This window comes from Piliocolobus tephrosceles, chromosome 6 (assembly GCF_002776525.5).
Source record: "Piliocolobus tephrosceles isolate RC106 chromosome 6, ASM277652v3, whole genome shotgun sequence".
Classification (NCBI taxonomy): domain Eukaryota; kingdom Metazoa; phylum Chordata; class Mammalia; order Primates; family Cercopithecidae; genus Piliocolobus; species Piliocolobus tephrosceles.
Genome location: NC_045439.1, coordinates 92,807,484 through 92,826,400, shown reverse-complemented (window position 1 = coordinate 92,826,400; position 18,917 = coordinate 92,807,484). Strand labels below are relative to the sequence as shown.

General features: G+C 47.0%; 1 pseudogene; it reads left to right on the top strand.

The window, feature by feature from the left end:
• Positions 1 to 7,693: 7,693 nt before the first annotated feature.
• LOC111531059 lies at positions 7,694 to 15,104 on the top strand (annotated as a pseudogene).
• Positions 15,105 to 18,917: the final 3,813 nt, after the last annotated feature.

Genomic DNA, 18,917 nt, shown 5'->3' with positions numbered 1-18,917 from the left:
CCTGGAAGAGGCCAGGAACAGATATGCCCCTGGAGTCTGTGGCAGGAGCCAGTCCCCTCAATACTTTGGTTTTGACCCAGTGAAACAGATTTTGGACTTCTAGCCTCTGGAACTGTGAAATAATACATTTATTTCCTTTTATCCTCTCCTCCCTCACACCCTTCCTTCCTCCCTCCCTCCCTTCATTCCTTCCTTCCTTCCTCTTTTCTTTTGAGACAAGGTCTTGCTCTGTTGCCCAGGCAGGTGGTGCGGTGGCACAATCACGGCTCATGTCAACCTCAACCTCCCTGGCTCAAGTGATCCTTTCACCTCAGCCCCCTGAGTAGCTGGGACCACAGGTGTGTGCCACCATACCTAGCTAATTTGTTTTATTTTTTTGGAGAGATGGGGTCTAAGTTTCCCAGGCTGGCCTCAAACTACTGACCTTGAGAATCCTCCTGCCTTGGGCTCCCAAAGTGCTAGGATTATAGGCATGAGCCACTGAGCCTGGCTGAGAGTAAATTTCTGTTTACAAAATTTTTTGTTTTTAAGCCACCAAGTATGTAGTGATTTATTACATCAACACTAGGACACTAATACAGTGACAGGCCTGGAGGGAGAGTGAATGGCGCGCACTCGTTCTGTGTTCCGAGGCTGTGTGTGTATATATATGTGTGTGGTATACTTGTGTGTATATATGTGTGTGTGTGTGTATGGGAGAGGCAAGTGTGTGCACCTGTGCTGTGGCCTGTGCAGTCAGAAGGCCTACAATGATGGGGTCAGACCCCCACCAAGATAACAACAACGGTAATCAATAATACCACCACATGCCACTGGCTGGGTGACCGCACTATAAATATTAGATCCTCACTATCCCCTGTAATTGAGGCTGGGGCTGGGGAAAGGCTTGGGTGAGCACCTTCGATGTGGCAGGCCGAGCTCCTGGGCTTCCTCCCGAAGTGCTATCTCAGCAATGAGGGTTGTCTCTGCAGGATGGGAGGCCCTTGGAAAGGGACTGAGATTTGCCTAGATGATGGGAATGCCCCACCTGGCCAGGTTGGTAGTGGCTCTAAGCAGAGTATTTAGAGCCAGCCTCTGGGGCCAACCTGCCTGGCTTTGAATCCTGCTTCTCCATCTAGAAGTTGGGTGGTCCTGGCTATGCCTCAGTGTCGTGTCTGTAAATGAGTGTATTAGCAGTGCTGACCTCATGGGGTCTAGTGAGGCTTACATTAGTGAAAATATGTACAATGCTTAGAATGTGTCAGCTCTTAACTCTCTGACCTTAAGGGCCGAGGCTGTGGTAGAAGCAGCTTTGCAGTCCAAGGATCTAGGTTCACATCCTAGATCACCTCAAACCAGGTATGGAACCTTGGACAGAGGCTTGTTTTCTTCTGCATAACACCAACCCCTGCACAGCCATGGAGGACATGGGCTGATATACAAAGGGTCATATTGGGGCTCCAAAATTGAGGGCTAAGTCAGAGTCACCGGCCCACCCGCCCTCCCTACCTCCCTCCCTACCTCCCTCCCTACCCCCTCCCTACCCCCTCCCTACCCCCTCCCTCCTCCCTCCCTGCCTGCCTGCCTGCTAAAGCCTCGGGACAGGTGACCTGCCCCCCAGACCATCTCCACTGTGAGCAGATTCTGTCTTAAGGCTTGCAGGGCCGGAGGGAATCCATGGTGGAGGGGGTGCTGGGAGGGCCCTGGACATGGCAGGGAGGGTGGCCAGCGCAGTCAGAGTGATGCCTTAATGCGCCCAAATAGCTCTGACTGGGCATTTGTGGTCACAGTGACCTTGGGAATAGCAATGTATTCAGGCCCCATTCAGCCCCTTCTGCAGGGAAGACATGGTAATATTTACAGCCCAAATCTCTGTCGCCATAAAGGGTGGTGGGGGGGGAGGAATTGGGAGGGGGAGGGAGGGGCTGGGCTTTTGGATGTCTCCCTGGAAATGGAGACTGTCTCCCTGGAAACACCTGTGGTGGTGGTGGCCACAGGCTGACAGATATGCACGCCGTAATATGGGCCCATGGAGGTGGCAACGAGGACACTGGGAGGGATGGACGGGCTATAACTCACCAGGCCTAGGGCTCAGAGACATCAGGTTGTGCTAGTGAAGGCGTGAGGGGGATGCTGACAGAGGGTCGAAGGCCTGGAACTGGGAGTGTGGGGAGCAGTGGGGCACCCGCTGCTGTGTGGAGTTTGGGGAGACCCTCCAGCCTCTGGCTTATGGCCCAGGGCCAACCACAGACACAGGCCAAGCTGGCTGGGAGATATTTTCAGAGTTAGGAAACTAACTCTTCAGCCATGTTGGGCTGGGTCTAGAGAGGCACAGACAGAGGGAGGAGGGCTGGAGAGCCTCAGCTCAGGCATGGGATGACAAGGAGCAATGTATGTCAGGTATGACAAGGAGCAATGAGGGTGATATGAAGCAGGGGATGGCCCAGTCACGCCTGCTGTGCACAACCCTGTCAAGAGCTGGGTGTGGTGGGCCCACACTACCAGAGCTGCTGGGGCCAAGACTTTCCCTAAGTTGTCTCATTTCAGAGAGAGGGAGGAGCTGGCTGGCCTTCAGCCACCCAGCCAGTTGATGCTCCACTCTGGGTCCCACCTAGGCCCACAGGGACACTAACAGGAGGTGGCAGGCAGGAGGGACTGGGACCTGCAAACTGGGTAATGGTAGACTCAGGGGCTGCACTTGCTGTTTAGGAATGTCTAAGGGCCTGGAACCCTTGCCCCAAACTTGGGTCTGCAGTGGGCACCCACTGCTGGAGGGCAGAGCCAGGTCCAGGGTGGAACTCCGTCAGAGCTGCAGATGGATCGGCTGCCTTGGGTGGAGGTGAGCTTGCTCTCATCAAGTGGGGGCTTGAAGGCCATGGCCAAGGAGAATGGAGAGGGAGTTCTTGGTGGAGAAAGGGACGAGTTGGAGGCCTGTCCCTCTGCCCCGAGGTGCTGCCATCCCCAGTTCCCTGCAATAGGATGAGCCATGTCTGAGCATCAGGCCTGTGGCTCTGCCGCCCTCACAACATGCATCGCATCTGAGCCCCAGCTCCAGGCGACGGGAAGCGTAGGTTCCAGTCCCAGCCAGGTTCCGACTTGCTGTGTGACTTTAGCTGGAGCTCTTGGCCTCTCCGGGGCAGGATGCAGGAGCACTGAGGCTGTGAAGGTGCGGGGCTGTGGAGGGGGAACACTGGGCACTGAGGCTGGGTGCCGAGTCCAGCTCCTTTTGGGCACTCTTCTCTGTAGGTGGATAGAAATCCAGGAGTATCCACTGATGACCTCGTGACCAGGGTCGGGACCCGGTATGGGGTCAGGAGTCTTCTTTTCATCTCCTTCTGCTGCATGGCCATCAACCCTGTCAGCCTGCCACTCTCATTACTGACATCACCACCCTGAGCCCCAAATTGGGCGGGCTGATGGGCTCTGTGTGGTGGGTGGGCTATGTTTCTGGGCTCATGCCCTGCTGGGGGTCAGGCACCCAGGATTGTGTGTGTGTGTGTGTGCACTGAGTGTGGGCAGCCTTGCTTGATCCTACGGGGCAGCCCGTGGAGTTCCCGTGGGGTTCCCGGCGGGGTTGGAGAGGGCTCCTGTAGGATGCCCCGCTGCCTGTGGTGTCTGGGGCTGGGAGTGGAATTGGCGGGGGCTGCTCCTTGATTCTGAGGTGGAATCTGATCAAAGGTGTTTGAGGGGAGATGGGCCCTGGGAGAGGTGGGCGGAGGGCTGAGGGCTGTTAACAGAGTCTGGCCAGGGACCAAGTGGGCATCTGGCAGTCGGGCGAGGCCAATGCCAGCTGTTTCATGCGAATGAAGACCCCCATTCCCCTGCTCACCTGTGGATCCGAGTTAGCTCCCCCCCTGCACACTCACCACCCTCTAGGCTGTGCCCTCGCACCTGGGAGAGGCGTACCCATTCTCCCTGGGAGGGCATCCACAGGCCCACGGCATCCCCAGAGCTACTCTGTCCTCAGGGGCTGTGCAGCCAAGGAGGGCAGTGGGTGGGTAGGGGCTCCCCATGTGGGGTCTTGCAACTGCTGCTCCCCTCCAGGAACTCCTGACCCAGTGTCCCCTTTGGAGCCATGGAGGTGTGGGACTGAGGAGGGATGTTGTTTGTGAGGACCAGCAGGAGCCTGAGGGGGTGTTCTCAGGACTTAAGGGAGAGAGTGGGGGGCCAGAGACCCCTGAGTAGGTAGGACAGACAGAGAAGGCTGCTGTTCCTTGGGAAGGTCCCCAGGCTGAGGGCTTTGGAGGAGAAGCTTTGCCCTAGGCAGGGCCTCTGGCGGCTGGCTGGCCCCAGAGTGAGTTTCCAGGGCTGTAAAGTCAGAGAGAGGTCATATGCTTAAAATTTTCACTGCCCAGGCCGTGTGACCCCAGGCAAGTGCCTTCGAGCCTGTGTATCAGTGCTGGGCAACCTTGGTCAGCTTCTGTCTCCAGGGTTGCTTGTGCTGAGAGGTGCCTGGGCTGGAGTCATGCCTGCCTTCCTGTGTGGAGAGGAAGCTGGGGCTGGACTCCCGGGCTGAGAGAGATGGGCTTCCAGGGTGGTGGAGGGGCACAGGTGGCCAGGCACGGTTTGGCTTGCATTGGTTCAAATCTCGCCTACTAGCTGTCCCCTAACTTCACTGCGACCAGCCTTGTCATCTGTAAAGTCGGGATTCTGCCAACATCAGGGGCTGCTGTGTCAAGGTCAAGTGAGTCATTTCACTCAAGCCTGGCACACAGTGGGTGTTCATTCATGCTGGCCACATTGTTATAACGCTGGAATTGAAATTGCTCAGAGCTCCTGGCAACTCCTTTTCCCCACAGCCTGCTGCAACATGCCAAAGCCTCCCAGGAGTCCCATGGATCTTCAGCAGTCACATGGTCCAGACTCCCATTGTTCAGATGTGGAGACTGTGGCCTTATAGGATAGGGCTATGGCAGGGACCTGGGCTCTGGGCCTCCACTTTGGCAGCCTCTTCTCTGGCCTTTCTACAGCCACCTTCTCCTCCCTTCATCAGCCTACTCTCCGTTGCCATGGGGGACACCCGCCTTGGCTGTTGACCATGTGTCACCCAAGAGCAGATGCCCAGAGACCAGGTGAGGCTGAGTGAGTAGTAGGTTGAGGGATGGTAGGAGGGAAAGGAGAGACTGAAGCCCACTCCCCTGGCCCCCTAGTCCCCAGAGCCGAAGCTGGTTCCTGCTAATTAGCACCTTAATGAACCATGCTAAGGCGCTCCCCCTGAGCCTGCTCCCAGAAAGATAATTACCATGATGTTTTTGGCTGCTGGGGGCAGGCAGCTGGAGGTGGGGGGCGGGAAGAGGGCTTTTCTGGCTTTATTACTGTCCACAGGCATTTTCATACTTACCCACTCTTGCCTTATTTGGAGGAGGAAAAAATGTGTTAATGGACCTTTTCCTACAGCTGAGGACAATTTATGATAGAGGTGACAAATGTCATTTTAATGAGAGTCAGATTCCGCTTTATTTTAAACCATAGACCCCCACCCCAGCCCCCAGCTGAGTCTGTGGATTTGGGGCGTTGACAGCGGAAGCCAAGGTGTCAGGTTGGCAGGGCCTGGCCGACTGCTCAGGGAGCAGTCAGAATTCCCACCCTCAAGCCGCAGTGTCTGCCTGCTCACACGCTGCACTCCTGCACACTCGGGATGCCAGTGCTTGTGCCTTCCACCTATGGATGAAGAAACCGAGGTTACGGGAAGTTAAAAGACTTGCCCCAAATTGTCCTGGAATTTTAAGGGTTGGTGGGTGAGGCTGGAACCCAGGCTGCCTGACACCAAACTCCATACTCTTAGCACTTCATCTCACTGCCTGACCCTGGTAGGGGAGAGGGAGCTCAGGTTAGATAAGCCAGGTAGAGTCTACCAGCCCTGGCCAGCCCTGGCTCTGGAGAACCTGTGGCCACTCTGGCGCGGGAGGAGGCCCAAGGTTCCTCTTTCTCTATGGAGGGTGCTGCTTGAATGGCGTTCGCTGCGGGCCTGGAGGTGGGGTGCACAGTGGAGGTGTGTGTCCCATCTTCCCTGCAGCCTTTAAATCAGAGGTGGTCCCTCCAATGAGTCTACCAGACCTGGGAGCTGGGCTGGAGGGCGATGGTCCAACCTCTGAACGAGGAGAAACTCAGGGCCATTGAGGGCAGGCGACCTCTCAATGTCCATTGAGAGTCAGGACAGGGAACAGGTACTCTGTACACAGGCATATAGAGGGGGCAGCCGGGAGCGCGCGCACGCTCTGAACTCGTGCACCCCTCCCCCCCGAAACGGGTGAACCCGGGGCGCCTCGGGGTCAGGGGTCAGTGGTGAGAGGTGAGGAGGACAGGGGCGGGGTGGGGCCCGGGTGGGGGCCGCCCTTTCCCAGACGGTAGAGGGGGCGGTGGTGCTGTTGCCCTTTTAAGCTGCGGTTTGACACCGGTCGGTGGAGTCAGTTACAAGGGGAGCAGCCGCGCAGGCCGCTACACAGCTCTCCACCAAGGCCTTGATGCCCCCTTGGCATTTTCCAGTCGCGCTCCGACGAGTGGGGAGGCGGCGGGGAGAGGCGGAGCCGCGAGAGCGCAGCCAGGCGGTCCCGCGGGGTGGTAGCGGCCACGACAGCGGCTCTGACAAGCTTCCCTTCCGCGCCCCTCATGCTGGAGATAAGGGGAAGATGTCCGTGTCAGTGTTCAAGGCCAAGCTGGAGTTACTGGCCTCTGTCTTCCACAAGAACCAGGAGCCGCTGCAGCTCACGCTCCGCTCACGCACTACTGCAATATCACGGTGAGGCGCCCAGCGGCGAACTCGCGGGGCAGGGCGCGGGCGGAGAGGGGGCGCGGAGTCCCGAGACAAAGGGGAGCCTGCCTCGGAGAGGCCCCGGTTCCCCAGGTGGGGCTGGCCTCCTGCGACTGGCCCGGTCCCGCCCCCGGGACTACGTGAGGCTTGGGTGGGAGGAGGCGGAGGGCGCGTCTTTTAGACTCCTAGCGCTGCACTGGTTTGGGGACTGGTGGCCCTTCTCGGCCCCTGTCGCCACGCCCCGACGTGGGAGCCCGCGGTGGCCGGATCCCTCTCAGGGCCCATGGTCGCCCTCAGTCAGTGGCCTGATCCCTGCACCGCGACTATGGGCATGGCAGGGCGGCTATGGATGTTGTTTGAGCCCAGGCGGAGAACGGAAAAGACCTTTAAGATTTATGGTTTTTTGACCAGGCGCGGTGGCTCACACCTGTAATCCCAGCCCTTTGGGAGGCCGAGGCAGGCGGATCACCTGAGGTCAGGAGTTGGAGAGCAGCCTGGCCAACATGGTGACACCCCTCTCTACTAAAGATGCAAAAATTAGCCGGATCTGGTGGCGGGAGCCTGTAATCCCAGCTACTCGGGAGGCTGAGGCAAGAGAATCGCTTGAACCCGTGGTCTGTCAAGAGATGGAGGCTACAGTAAGCCGAGATCGCACCACTGCGCTCCAGTCTGGGAGACAAGAGCGAGACTTCGTTTCAAAAAAAAAAAAAAAAAAAAAAGTACCTGGCTAACTTTTGTGTTTTTAATAGAGACGGGGTTTCACCATGTTGGCCAGGCTAGTCTCGAACTCCTGACCTCAAATGACCCACCTCTGCCTTCCAAAGTGCTGGGATTACAGGTGTGAGCCACCGCGCCTGGACCCAAGGCCCTTAAGTTTAAAGGCCTCATTCTTCAGTCAGGTTTTCCTTGTTCCCACGTGTTCAGCCAATTGTCTTTAAGTTTATGTTTAAGGAGAAACTAACAATGAAAAGGGACTCATTGACAAAGAAAAAGTTGGAATGCAGCCTCTGGTGCTGTTTGAGCGATCCTTCTCCACGGGCCTGGCTGCGTGCTGCTGTGTTCTGGAAAGGCGCATTGTACTGTGGATGTGGCAGGTTAAGGGTCCTGTACAGGTGCTCTGCCCGCTTTTCCTTTCAGGCTTCTGTATCAGCTGTTTTTCCCCTGTAGAATGTACTCCTGACAGCCGTGCCCTAACCCTACCCAATTTGTCTTTACATGTCTGACCATCAAGGCTCTTCTGGGTCATATTTAGTTCATGCTGATATATCCCCTTCCTCCACTCTTAAGTCCTTACTAGTTTTGCTTTGTTCATGTTATGCTGTATTCTGTAAGCCTTTAAAAATTTTTTTTATGGCGGCAGTGGAGAATATTTTGTAATTATGCTTTGTGCTTTTTATCTTCCACTCAATAAATGCTTGGTAAATGTTTGTTTTGTTGAGTATATGACCCTATTCTAGCTATATTGTGTTTGAACAAAAAATCTTAACTGCCTTGTAAGTCAACCGCTAAGAATTTGTCAAAAATGCAGAGATAACATCAAGAACTTAAAAAAGTCTCTAAGGGCTTGATGGAAGTCTGTAAATTAACTTCATATGAAAGAGAGTGTAAGAAGTGAAAAAGGTAATGCATGACTAGAGAGCCAGAGTGATAAAGCCAGGGTCCCTTTCTCCAGATCCTTTGTAACAGTGTTATGTGATCTCTTCTAGAAAATCGTTCTGAAAGATAATGCCAACTTGAAACCTAGGAAACCATCTAGTGGGTTTCTGCAGCTTAGGTGGTTCAAAACCTCATCAGCACCTTTGTTTTCTCTGCCTCAGTTTGCTTACAATGATGTTCTTAGTAGCTGTAATTGCTGTCTATCTTTGAATACTTAAGCATTTTTTTTTAGATCACAGGGATATATGTGCATTTTTATTTTACTGAGTGTTAGAATTTTTACTCTGCTTTTGTGGGCTCTGGGTTAGCTACTTGGTTGTTTAGTTGTAAAATGATTAGGAAAACCGTGTGTGTGTAGCTACTTGGTTGTTTAGTTGTAAAATGATTAGCTAGGAAAACCGTGTGTGTGTGTGTGTGTGTGTGTGTGTATTTTAACTTTCTTTTGTCAGAGCACTTAGAATTTTATTTTATATGAATTTTGTCAGATTACTTTATTCATCACCCCACGTTTATTGAACAGCAAAGTATGAAAGTAATGAGCCCCATAACCAGCCTTCAGAAGAATTACAACTGCTGTATATCCAAACTGTCTTTTCTTTTCTTTTTTTCTTTTTATTTTGAGACGGAGTCCCACTCTGTCACCCAGGCTGGAGTGCAGTGTCACGATCTCGGCTCACTGCAGCCTCCGCCACAGGTTCAAGTGATTCTCTTGCCTCAGCCTCCCGAGTAGCTGGGATGACAGGCAACTGCCGCTGCACCTGACTAATTTTTGTAGTTTTAGTAGAGACAGGTTTCACCATCTTGGCCAGGCTGGTTTTGAACTCCTGACCTCCTGATCCACCTGCCTCAGCCTCCCAAAGTGCTGGGATTACAAGCGTGAGCCACCATGCCCGGATGAACTTTCAAGAAGAAGTTTGTGCATCAATTTTCAAAAAATTATGATATCGAAAGATAGCTGTGTCTTACATTTGGAAAGATACAAAAACTGAACATACTGGCAGGCAGTATTGCTTGGTCTCAGTGGATTTATGGAGATAAATAGATACAGAAAGTTATTTCTAAATAAGACCAAAATATCCTTTTCTTAAGCAGTGACAGGTAAAGAGATTCTCTTGGTTAACCTTGAATTGTGTTGCCCTTGATTGAGAGTTTTATGGCGGGGATGGTAGTGGTGATAAACTTGTTTGAAATTTGTCCACTTATAGTAACCTTTGTGGTAGCTGTCACAGACAACTTCATCCTCACAGACCTTGAAATTACTATAAAACTAACAGAACAGAGGAGAAACAAAGGACCTGAATAATTGGATGCTTAGAAAATTGTTCTGTGTTTTCATAACCGATGAAAAAGAATAGTGTTAGAAGCACTTAAACATTCTATGTAAGGAACACTGCCTGAGTTTATATTGCAATTTTTAAGTATCATTCACTGTTTAAAAACTGGCATATTGTAAGTCATATTTTAAAGACAAATAGAAAACTTATATTTTCAAGATGGATATAAAGCTTAACCTTATCAAAATTACAAAATGTAAAGCCTATGATTGAAAAATGTTAATGCGTAGATTTAAATATTGGTCATCACTTTAGATGTCTTTCAAAATAGATTGTCTCTTAAATATTTAACTGAACAAACTTTGAACATGTTGTAGAGTTTGTGCTCAAGGTGAAGTTTCCTGGGGTGATGGTTAGTTTATAAAATGGATTACAAAAACTTCTTATTTTAAGAAATTTGGAAAATTTTTAGGCAAAACTAGAAAATATTACTGATAATTCTACCACTCAGAATGTACCACTATCAGAATTTTGTATCTTTCCAGTCCTCTGCTCATCTCTTTTCTCCTATATTTGTATGTGTTCCCTCTCCCTTACAAAATCAGATTTTTTTTTGTAATCTGGTTTTTCACTCAACAATATTGTAGATCCGTGTCAGAAGTTACTCCTCTACAGTGCCTTCAGTTATTGTGTGCATTGTGTTGGATGACTGTACCATCAAGTCAGTCATGTTTCTTGGTACTGAATATATAGGGGTGTGTGTGTGTGTGTGTGTGTGTGTGTGTGTGTGTGTGTGTTTCTGTCTTAACTAATGTTTTAAACCTCAATAGGTAGAGCTAAATCCTTAAAACCTTCCAAGTGGTGGCTTTCAGTTCTCATTACTGAATTGCTTTCTAGAGATGGAACAAATTATATTGTATGGAAATTCTTTTTCTGAGATGAAGCCTTGCTGTTGTCATCCAGGCTGGAGTGAACTTGGCTGGAGTGAAATGGTGTGAACTTGGCTCACTGCAACCTCCGTCTCCCAGGCTCGAGCAATTCTCCTGCCTCAGCCTCCCAAGTAGCTGGGATTACAAGCACCTGCCACCATTCCTGGCTAATTTTTGTATTTTTAGTAGAGACCAGGTTTCACCATGTTGTCCAGGCAGGTCTCGAACTCCTGACCTCAGGTGATCTGCCCGCCTCGGCCTCCCGAAGTGCTGGGATTACAGGCATGAGCCACCACACCTGGACTTTTTTTCTTCTTGGTACCAGCTTTTATTTATCAGATTGGTAAAAATGTTAGAAAGTGTGCAATGAAATGGGCATTCTCACAGTCCTGGCAGAAAGTATAATTATCTTTGACTTTCTAGAAAGTAGTTTGGCTTTCTAGAAACTTGTCTGAACTCTCCCTGTTTAGGCAGGATGAATTCTGACTACCCCAAGGTGGCCAGCCTTGTCCCTGTGATTCCAGATCTCCTAGAAAGAGAGGTCTAGTCTCAGGGAAAACCCAGATTTGCTTGGCTTAGCCCACCTGACAGCTAATCACTGGAAATGGGGTGGGCTGATACAGTCCTTTGGTCAGGTTTTGTGTTGAGAGAGAGGTGGGAAGATGGGATGGAGGTAGCAAAACTGGCCTCAATGGAACTATGTAAGTTAATATAGAATGGCAAAGGGATGTTTCTTCCAAGGAAGAAATTCTAGGGAAGCAAGGAAAGTGGAAGGGAAGGCAGCAGTTCTCAAAGTTTTGGGGTCAGGATTCCTTTATAGTCTTAAAAAATATATTGAGGGCCAAAGGAGCTTTGGTGTATGTAGGGTATATCAGTTGGTATTTATCACTAGAAATTAAATCAGGAATATTTATTCTTTAAAAGCTCACCATATATTAAAAATGCTTTTATGAAAAAAATTTCTAAGCCCACAGCAGTATATTTTTTGAAAATTTCTTTGATGTTTGGTATGTCATTTGTGTCTGCATCAATTTGTTGTGTGATATTTGCTTGAAAAAATGTGAACAAAGGCCAGTCTCATACAGCTAGCCATTTTAGATCATCGTGGATATTTCTTTTTTCTTCGAGATGGGGTCTTGCCCTGTCGCCCAGCCTGGAATGCAGTGGTGTGATCACGGCTCACTGCAGCCTCAGTCTCCGGGGACTCAGGTGATCCTCCCACCTCAGCCTCCAGAGTAGTTGGGACTACAGGTGTGTACCACTACACCTGGCTAATTTTTTGTAGAGACAGGATTTTGCCATGTTGTCTTGGCTTCTTTTTTGATACTCTATCAAAACTTGTTTTTTCTTGAACTTGGATCTTTTTTTACCCTGGCATGATATTATAACATCATGCACTGGTCATTTTGAAAATAATGGTTCACTGAGATCTTCTATATGTTGATACATTTGATTATACAGTATCAAAATACATTCATCAATATCACCATCAACCTCAGAATACTTTTGGAAAGCGATGGTGGATATAAGTTTTCTAAAATTCTAATTTTTTGGTCAAAAACTTGAATTTTATTATTAGCAGTTTTATTTTTGAATTTTATTATGGCCTGTCTGTTGTTTTTCTTGAAATGACAGAATCTCATTTTTTGAGAAAATGTCTCCCAAAACTCAAGTTGAAATAACATTTTTTGTCAGTTATCCTTTGAAGTAAAAATGAGATTCCATTAAAGTGGTTAATTCACTTCATGACTTAGTCACACGAGGGTTTTTTCTCAGGCAGTCTGTAGGAATGCTCATGTATACTTCCCGTTTCCTCGCTTGAAATATTAAAAAGATATATTCAAGGATTAAGATGTAGTAAAATTTTCACTGCTTCATCATAGACATTCTTTTTATTTTTGAGATAGGGCCTTGTTCTGTCACCCAGGCTGAAGTGCAGTAGCATGATCACAGCTCACTGTAGCCTCAACCTTCTGGGCTCAGTCAATCCTCCTGCCTCAGCTTTCCAATTAGCTTGGACTACAGGCATGCAACCACCATGTCCAGCTAATTTTTGTATTTTTTGTAGAGACGGGGTTTTGCCATGTTGGCCAGGCTGATCTCAAACTCTTGACCTCAGGTGATATGACCGCCTTGGCCTTCCAAACTGCTGCAATTATAGGCGTGAGCCACCATGCCCAGCCCACCCTTCCTTTTTAAACCTTTCCCGTGCATAGGGAAGAATACCATGTCTACTAGTAGTTTGGTGTTACTGCCTTTATTTGTGCTAAAGTACCAGCATTTTTACCCACCATTGTATTTACACACTTACAGCAAATGTCATCATGTTAGTATTCCTGTCAAAATAGTTTGGACCTGAAGGTCTGAGGGCCGCACTTTGGGAACCATTGAAATAGGTACTTAAATGTACTATGTATCATATCTTTTCATCTACAAGGTTTTTAAAAACTTGGTTTCAGTTAATTATTTTTTGTAATTTTTAAAATACGGTTTTGAGGGGTTTCAGTCCAGAGCAACAACACATATTTTATTTTGCTTATGTTGAAGTTTACTAGACAAATACTAACCTAATAGAAGCAGGTCCTAAATCTAGTTGCAGTTTCTTTAGCCAAAAAACAAACAAACAAACAAACAAACAAACAAAAAACTGAAAATGTAAAAATAGTCCATATGGTGTATTCCCAATGTATGTTGAAGAATTTGAAGAAGAAAATGCAATACTCAGTAACTGGTGTTCTTTAAGAATAGGATTAATTCTGAAGACTTTCTTTTAGCCTGTAAAGAGATTTGGGACACTGTAAGAGAGGAATGAGAAGAATGAGAATAGTAAACCATTATTGAAGAGATACACTGTTAATGATGTCCTCCTTCAATACAACTTGTTTTTCTTTTCTTTTCTTTTCTTTTCTTTCTTTCTTTTTCTTTTTCTTTTTTTTTCAGATAGAGCCTTGCTCTGTCACCAGGCTGGAGTACAGTGGCATGATCTTAGCTAACTGCAACCTCCGCCTCCCAGGTTCAGGTGATACCCCTACCTCAGCCTCCTAAGTAGATGGGACTACAAGCACCCGCCACCATGCCTGGCTAACTGTTTTTATTTTAGTAGAGACGGGGTTTCATCATGTTGGCCGATGGTCTCAATTTCCTGACCCCATGATCCACCCACCTCGGCCTCCCAAAGAGCCAGCATTACAGGCATGAGCCACCGTGCCCAGCCAGCTTGTTTTTTTTTTAAAAGAACCTTTGGTAAATATTTGGTTTCTGTGGCTTCAGCTGTATTTCAGATTACAGTTTTCAAAGCAGTATTTCCTAAAGTTGTTTGTGTGAAATTGTTTTTCATGACTTGATCCTGGTTCTTCTGAAGCTAATATATAATAATGGATCCTCTTCAATTTATAATAGAAAACAGTACAAAGTAACAGAGTAAATGTTAGTGGGGGAAAGCACATAATGCTTAGTCCATTCGCTTTTTTAAAAATCACATGTAATTGTGTTCTGAAAATATATGTATAGTAATGGCATTTCTTGGTATTACTTGGTTTGTGTGATAGAATAAAATATTAGAATTTTATGGTGTTTGAATTAGTTATCTATTGCTCTGTAACAAATTTAGCAGCTTAAAACAACAAACATTATCTCACAGTTTCTGTGGGTCAGGATTCTGTGCAGTTTACCTTGGGTTCACTGGCTTGGCCTCTTACTAGGCAGTGAAGGTGTTGGTGGCGGCAGTGATCATCATGAGGCAGGATAGGGAGAGAATCCGTCTCCAAGCTCACTCCTGTAGATGTTGGCAGGATTCATCTCAGGCTGTTGGACTGGGCCTCCGTTTCTAGATGGCTATTGGTCGGAGGCCTTTTACAATACCTTGCCATGTGGGTCTCTCCATAGGACACCTCATCACATGGCAACTGGCTTCCATCAGAGGGAGCAATGGAAAGAGCAGGAGAAGCGTGACCAAGGCAGGCATCGTAGTCTCCTTGTAGCCTCATCTCAGAAGTGACATTATTACTTTTGCTGTATTCTCTTTGTTAGAAGTGAGTCACTAGGTTCAGGAGTGGGAATTTTACAAGGATGTGAATGGCAGGAGGTGAGGGTGATCAGGGCCGTTTAGAGGCTGCCTGTCAGTGTTGAAGAAAATTATTGACTTCTATGAGCTGTAGCAGCAGACAGTGCTATGTAAAGAATGGCTGCCTCAAAAGTCCAGCTCCTCACGTGGGTTTATGTGTATTGTCTTTTTCCCCCCCATACGTTTTGTTTACATCCATGGTCATCTTACCATTTAATGGTGTGCTTTAATTGCATATTTGGGTTAGTCTGTATGTAAATGTTTAACATAGGTGTCTCTGTGTTAAACAGGAATCCTATTCATCTTCTTCACCGATATGGTTTGTGGACTCTGATGAGCCAAATCTGACATCAGTTCTGGAATGTCTAGAAGATACTAAGAACAACAATTCGGTGAGGAAAGAAGCCAAGCTATTTTCTCTTTTCGTCATGAACATGATATTTAGAAATTAAATGTTAAGTGATAATATTATATAAAAGCATGATTAGTAACTATAATCTTAGAGGAATTAAAGTCTGGGTATTTTAAGTCCTCCAAATCTTATGTGCTACCTGGTAAATAAGGTAGTATTTATTATTTCTCACATGTATAACCTTAGTTTAGATTAGGAATTCAGGAATTCTTTTACCCTGAATTCTAACCATTAAGCCAAGCAAGCATTTTGAGTAGAGACCACTAGCCAAGGTGGGAAGTAGAAAAAAGACCAAGGTAGAAGTGAAGGAAGAGATGGGGAAAATGACACCAGAACTAGTGGGAAGGAATTGCCTTTTCTTTCACGGGTATGTAAGTCTGCAGTAAAAGTCAAACGTATTCAAATAGAAAGTTTTATTTTTGTTTTTAGTATACAAAGAAGTATAACTTTCCATGTTGCAAAAATTTTACAAACTTTTTTATTATAAAACTCGTAACGATTGTTGAGAAAATTAGTAAAATACAGAAAAGAAAAAAGAAAACAAATTAAAGTATCCCATAATTTCTCTACCTAATATAGCCACTGTTGACATGATGGCTATTTTCCACCAATATATATATATTTTTTTGCTAGTAAAATACATAACCCTTATACATATGTTTAAATAGTTGAGGTCATAATCTCTATAGTTTTATATTCTTTTAAAAAGCATTTATTGTATTTTCCCATGATGTCATAGTCTTTGTAGAAAAATAACAATCATTGTTTTCAGTTGACATGATTGTTTACCTAAAAATATCCAAAGGAACCAACTGAGAAAAGCAATTTTTAAGATTACTGGTTAAAAGCTCTGTTATAGAAATATCAATAGCCTTCCCTAATATTAACCATAATCACATAGAATATATAGTGGTAGGCCGGGCATGGTGGCTCATGCCTATAATCCCAGTACTTTGGGAGGCTGAGGTGGGCGATCATGAGGTCAGGAGATCGAGACCATCCTGGATAACATGGTGAAACCCTGTCTCTACAAAAAAAAAAAAATACAAAAATTAGCTGTGCGTGCTGGCAGGTGCCTGTAGTCCCAGCTACTTGGGAGGCTGAGGCAGGAGAATGGCATGAACCTGGGAGGTGGAACTTACAGTGAACTGATATCGCGCCACTGCACTCTAGCCTGGGCAACAGAGTGAGACTCCGTCTCAAAAAACAAACAAACAAAAAATATTTATATATGTGTATAGTGATAAAGTATTTTTTTCAAGTATCGTAAGCAAAAACTAAATACCTAGGAATAAACTTAGATGTGCAGGACTTTTATAAAGGACATGACAAAATTTTGCTGAGTGGAATGAAAGATTGGCGTTCTATGTTCCTGGATGAGCAGATTTCATATTATAATTATCACCATGTCTTCATATTAATTTATAAATGTAATTTCTGCTGGGCACAGTGGCTTCCACCACTAATCCCAAAAGTTTGGGAAGCTGAGGTGGGTAGACGACAATTAGCTGGGTGTCCATGGCACACACTTATAGTTCCAACTGCTCAGGAGGCTGAGGTGGAGGATCACTTGAACCTGGGAGGCAGAGGTTGCAGTGAGCTGAGATCATGCCTCTGAACTCCAGCCTAGGTGACAGAGTGAGACCCTGTCTCAAAAAAAAAAAAAAAAAATATATATATATATATATACACACACACACACACACATATATACACATTTTATATTTTATATATATTTATATATATAAATTTTGTGTGTGTGTATATATATACATACCCATGCAAATTTCAGTACAAGTCTCAGCAGATTTATTTTTGAAACTTGACAAAATGACTCTAAAGTTTGTTTAGAAGAGTAAATAATTAAAAATAATAAAGAGTAGACTTGTTCAACCAGCTATTAAATAAAATATTGTGGACTAGCCCTGGGCCAGACAGATAAAGGCAATGAAAGTTTAGAATCAGAGTCATGCAAATGAGAATTTAGTATAAGGAAAAGGTGGTATTTTAACTAAATAGGGAAAAGATAGATTATTCTGGCCTGGCACTGTGGCTCACACCTGTAATCCCAGCACTTAGGGAGGCCGAGGCGGACAGATCACCTGAGGTCAGGAGTTCGAGACCAGCCTGGCCAACATGGTGAAACCTCGTCTCTACTAAAAATACAAAAATTAGCTGGGTGTGGTGGGCGGGGGGGGGAGGACCTGTAATCCCAGCTACTTGGGAAGCTGAGACAGGAGAATTGCTTGAACCCAGGAGGCGGAGGTTACAGTGAGCCGAGATCATGCCATTGCACTCCAGCTTGGGCAACAAAGAGTGAAACTGTGTCTCAAAAAAAAAAAAAAACAATAGGGGCGGAGCAAGATGGCCGAATAGGAACAGCTCCAGTCTCCAGTCCCAGCATGAGTGACACAGAAGACTGGTGATTTCTGCATTTTCAACTGAGGTACTGGGTTCATCTCACTAGGGAGTGCCGGATAATCGGTGCTGGTCAGCTGCTGCAGCCCGACCAGCGAGAGCTGAAGCAGGGCGAGGCATCGCCTCACCTGGAAGCGCAAGGGGGAAGGGAATCCCTTTTCCTAGCCAGGGGAACTGAGACACACAACACCTGGAAAATCGAGTAACTCCCACCCCAATACTGCGCTTTAAGCGAACAGGCACACCAGGAGATTATATCCCACACCTGGCCGGGGGGTCCCACACCCACGGAGCCTCCCTCATTGCTAGCACAGCAGTCTGTGATCTAACCGCAAGGCAGCAGCGAGGCTGGGGGAGGGGCGCCCACCATTGCTGAGGCTTAAGTAGGTAAACAACGCCGCTGGGAAGCTCAAACTGGGTGGAGCTCACAGCAGCTCAAGGAAGCCTGCCTGTCTTTGTAGACTCCACCTCTGGGGACAGGGCACAGCTAAACAACAACAACAAAAGCCGCAGAAACCTCTGCAGACGCAAACGACTCTGTCTGACAGCTTTGAAGAGAGCAGTGGATCTCCCAACACAGAGGTTGAGATCTGAGAAGGGACAGACTGCCTGCTCAAGTGGGTCCCTGACCCCTGAGTGGCCTAACTGGGAGACATTCCCCACTACGGGCAGACTGACACTCCACACCTCACACGGTGGAGTACACCCCTGAGAGGAAGCTTCCAAAGTAAGAATCAGACAGGTATACTCGCTGTTCAGCAATATTCTATCTTCTGCAGCCTCTGCTGCTGATACCCAGGCAAACAGGGTCTGGAGTGGACCTCAGGCAATCTCCAACAGACCTACAGATGAGGGTCCTGAGTGATAGAAGGAAAACTATCAAACAGGAAGGACACCTACACCAAAACCCCATCAGTACGTCACCATCATCAAAGACCAGAGGCAGGTAAAACCACAAAGATGGGGGAAAAGCAGGGCAGAAAAGCTGGAAATTCAAAAAATAAGAGCGCATCTCCCCCTGCAAAGGAGCACAGCTCATCGCCAGCAACGGATCAAAGCTGGTCAGAGAATGACTTTGACGAGATGAGAGAAGAAGGCTTCAGTCCATCAAACTTCTCAGAGCTAAAGGAGGAATTACGTACCCAGCGCAAAGAAACTAAAAATCTTGAAAAAAAAGTGGAAGAATTGACAGCTAGACTAATTAATGCAGAGAAGGTCATAAACGAAATGACAGAGATGAAAACCATGTCACGAGAAATACGTGACAAATGCACAAGCTTCAGTAACCGACTCGATCAACTGGAAGAAAGAGTATCAGCGATTGAGGATCAAATGAATGAAATGAAGCGAGAAGAGAAACCAAAAGAAAAAAGAAGAAAAAGAAATGAACAAAGCCTGCAAGAAGTATGGGATTATGTCAAAAGACCAAATCTAC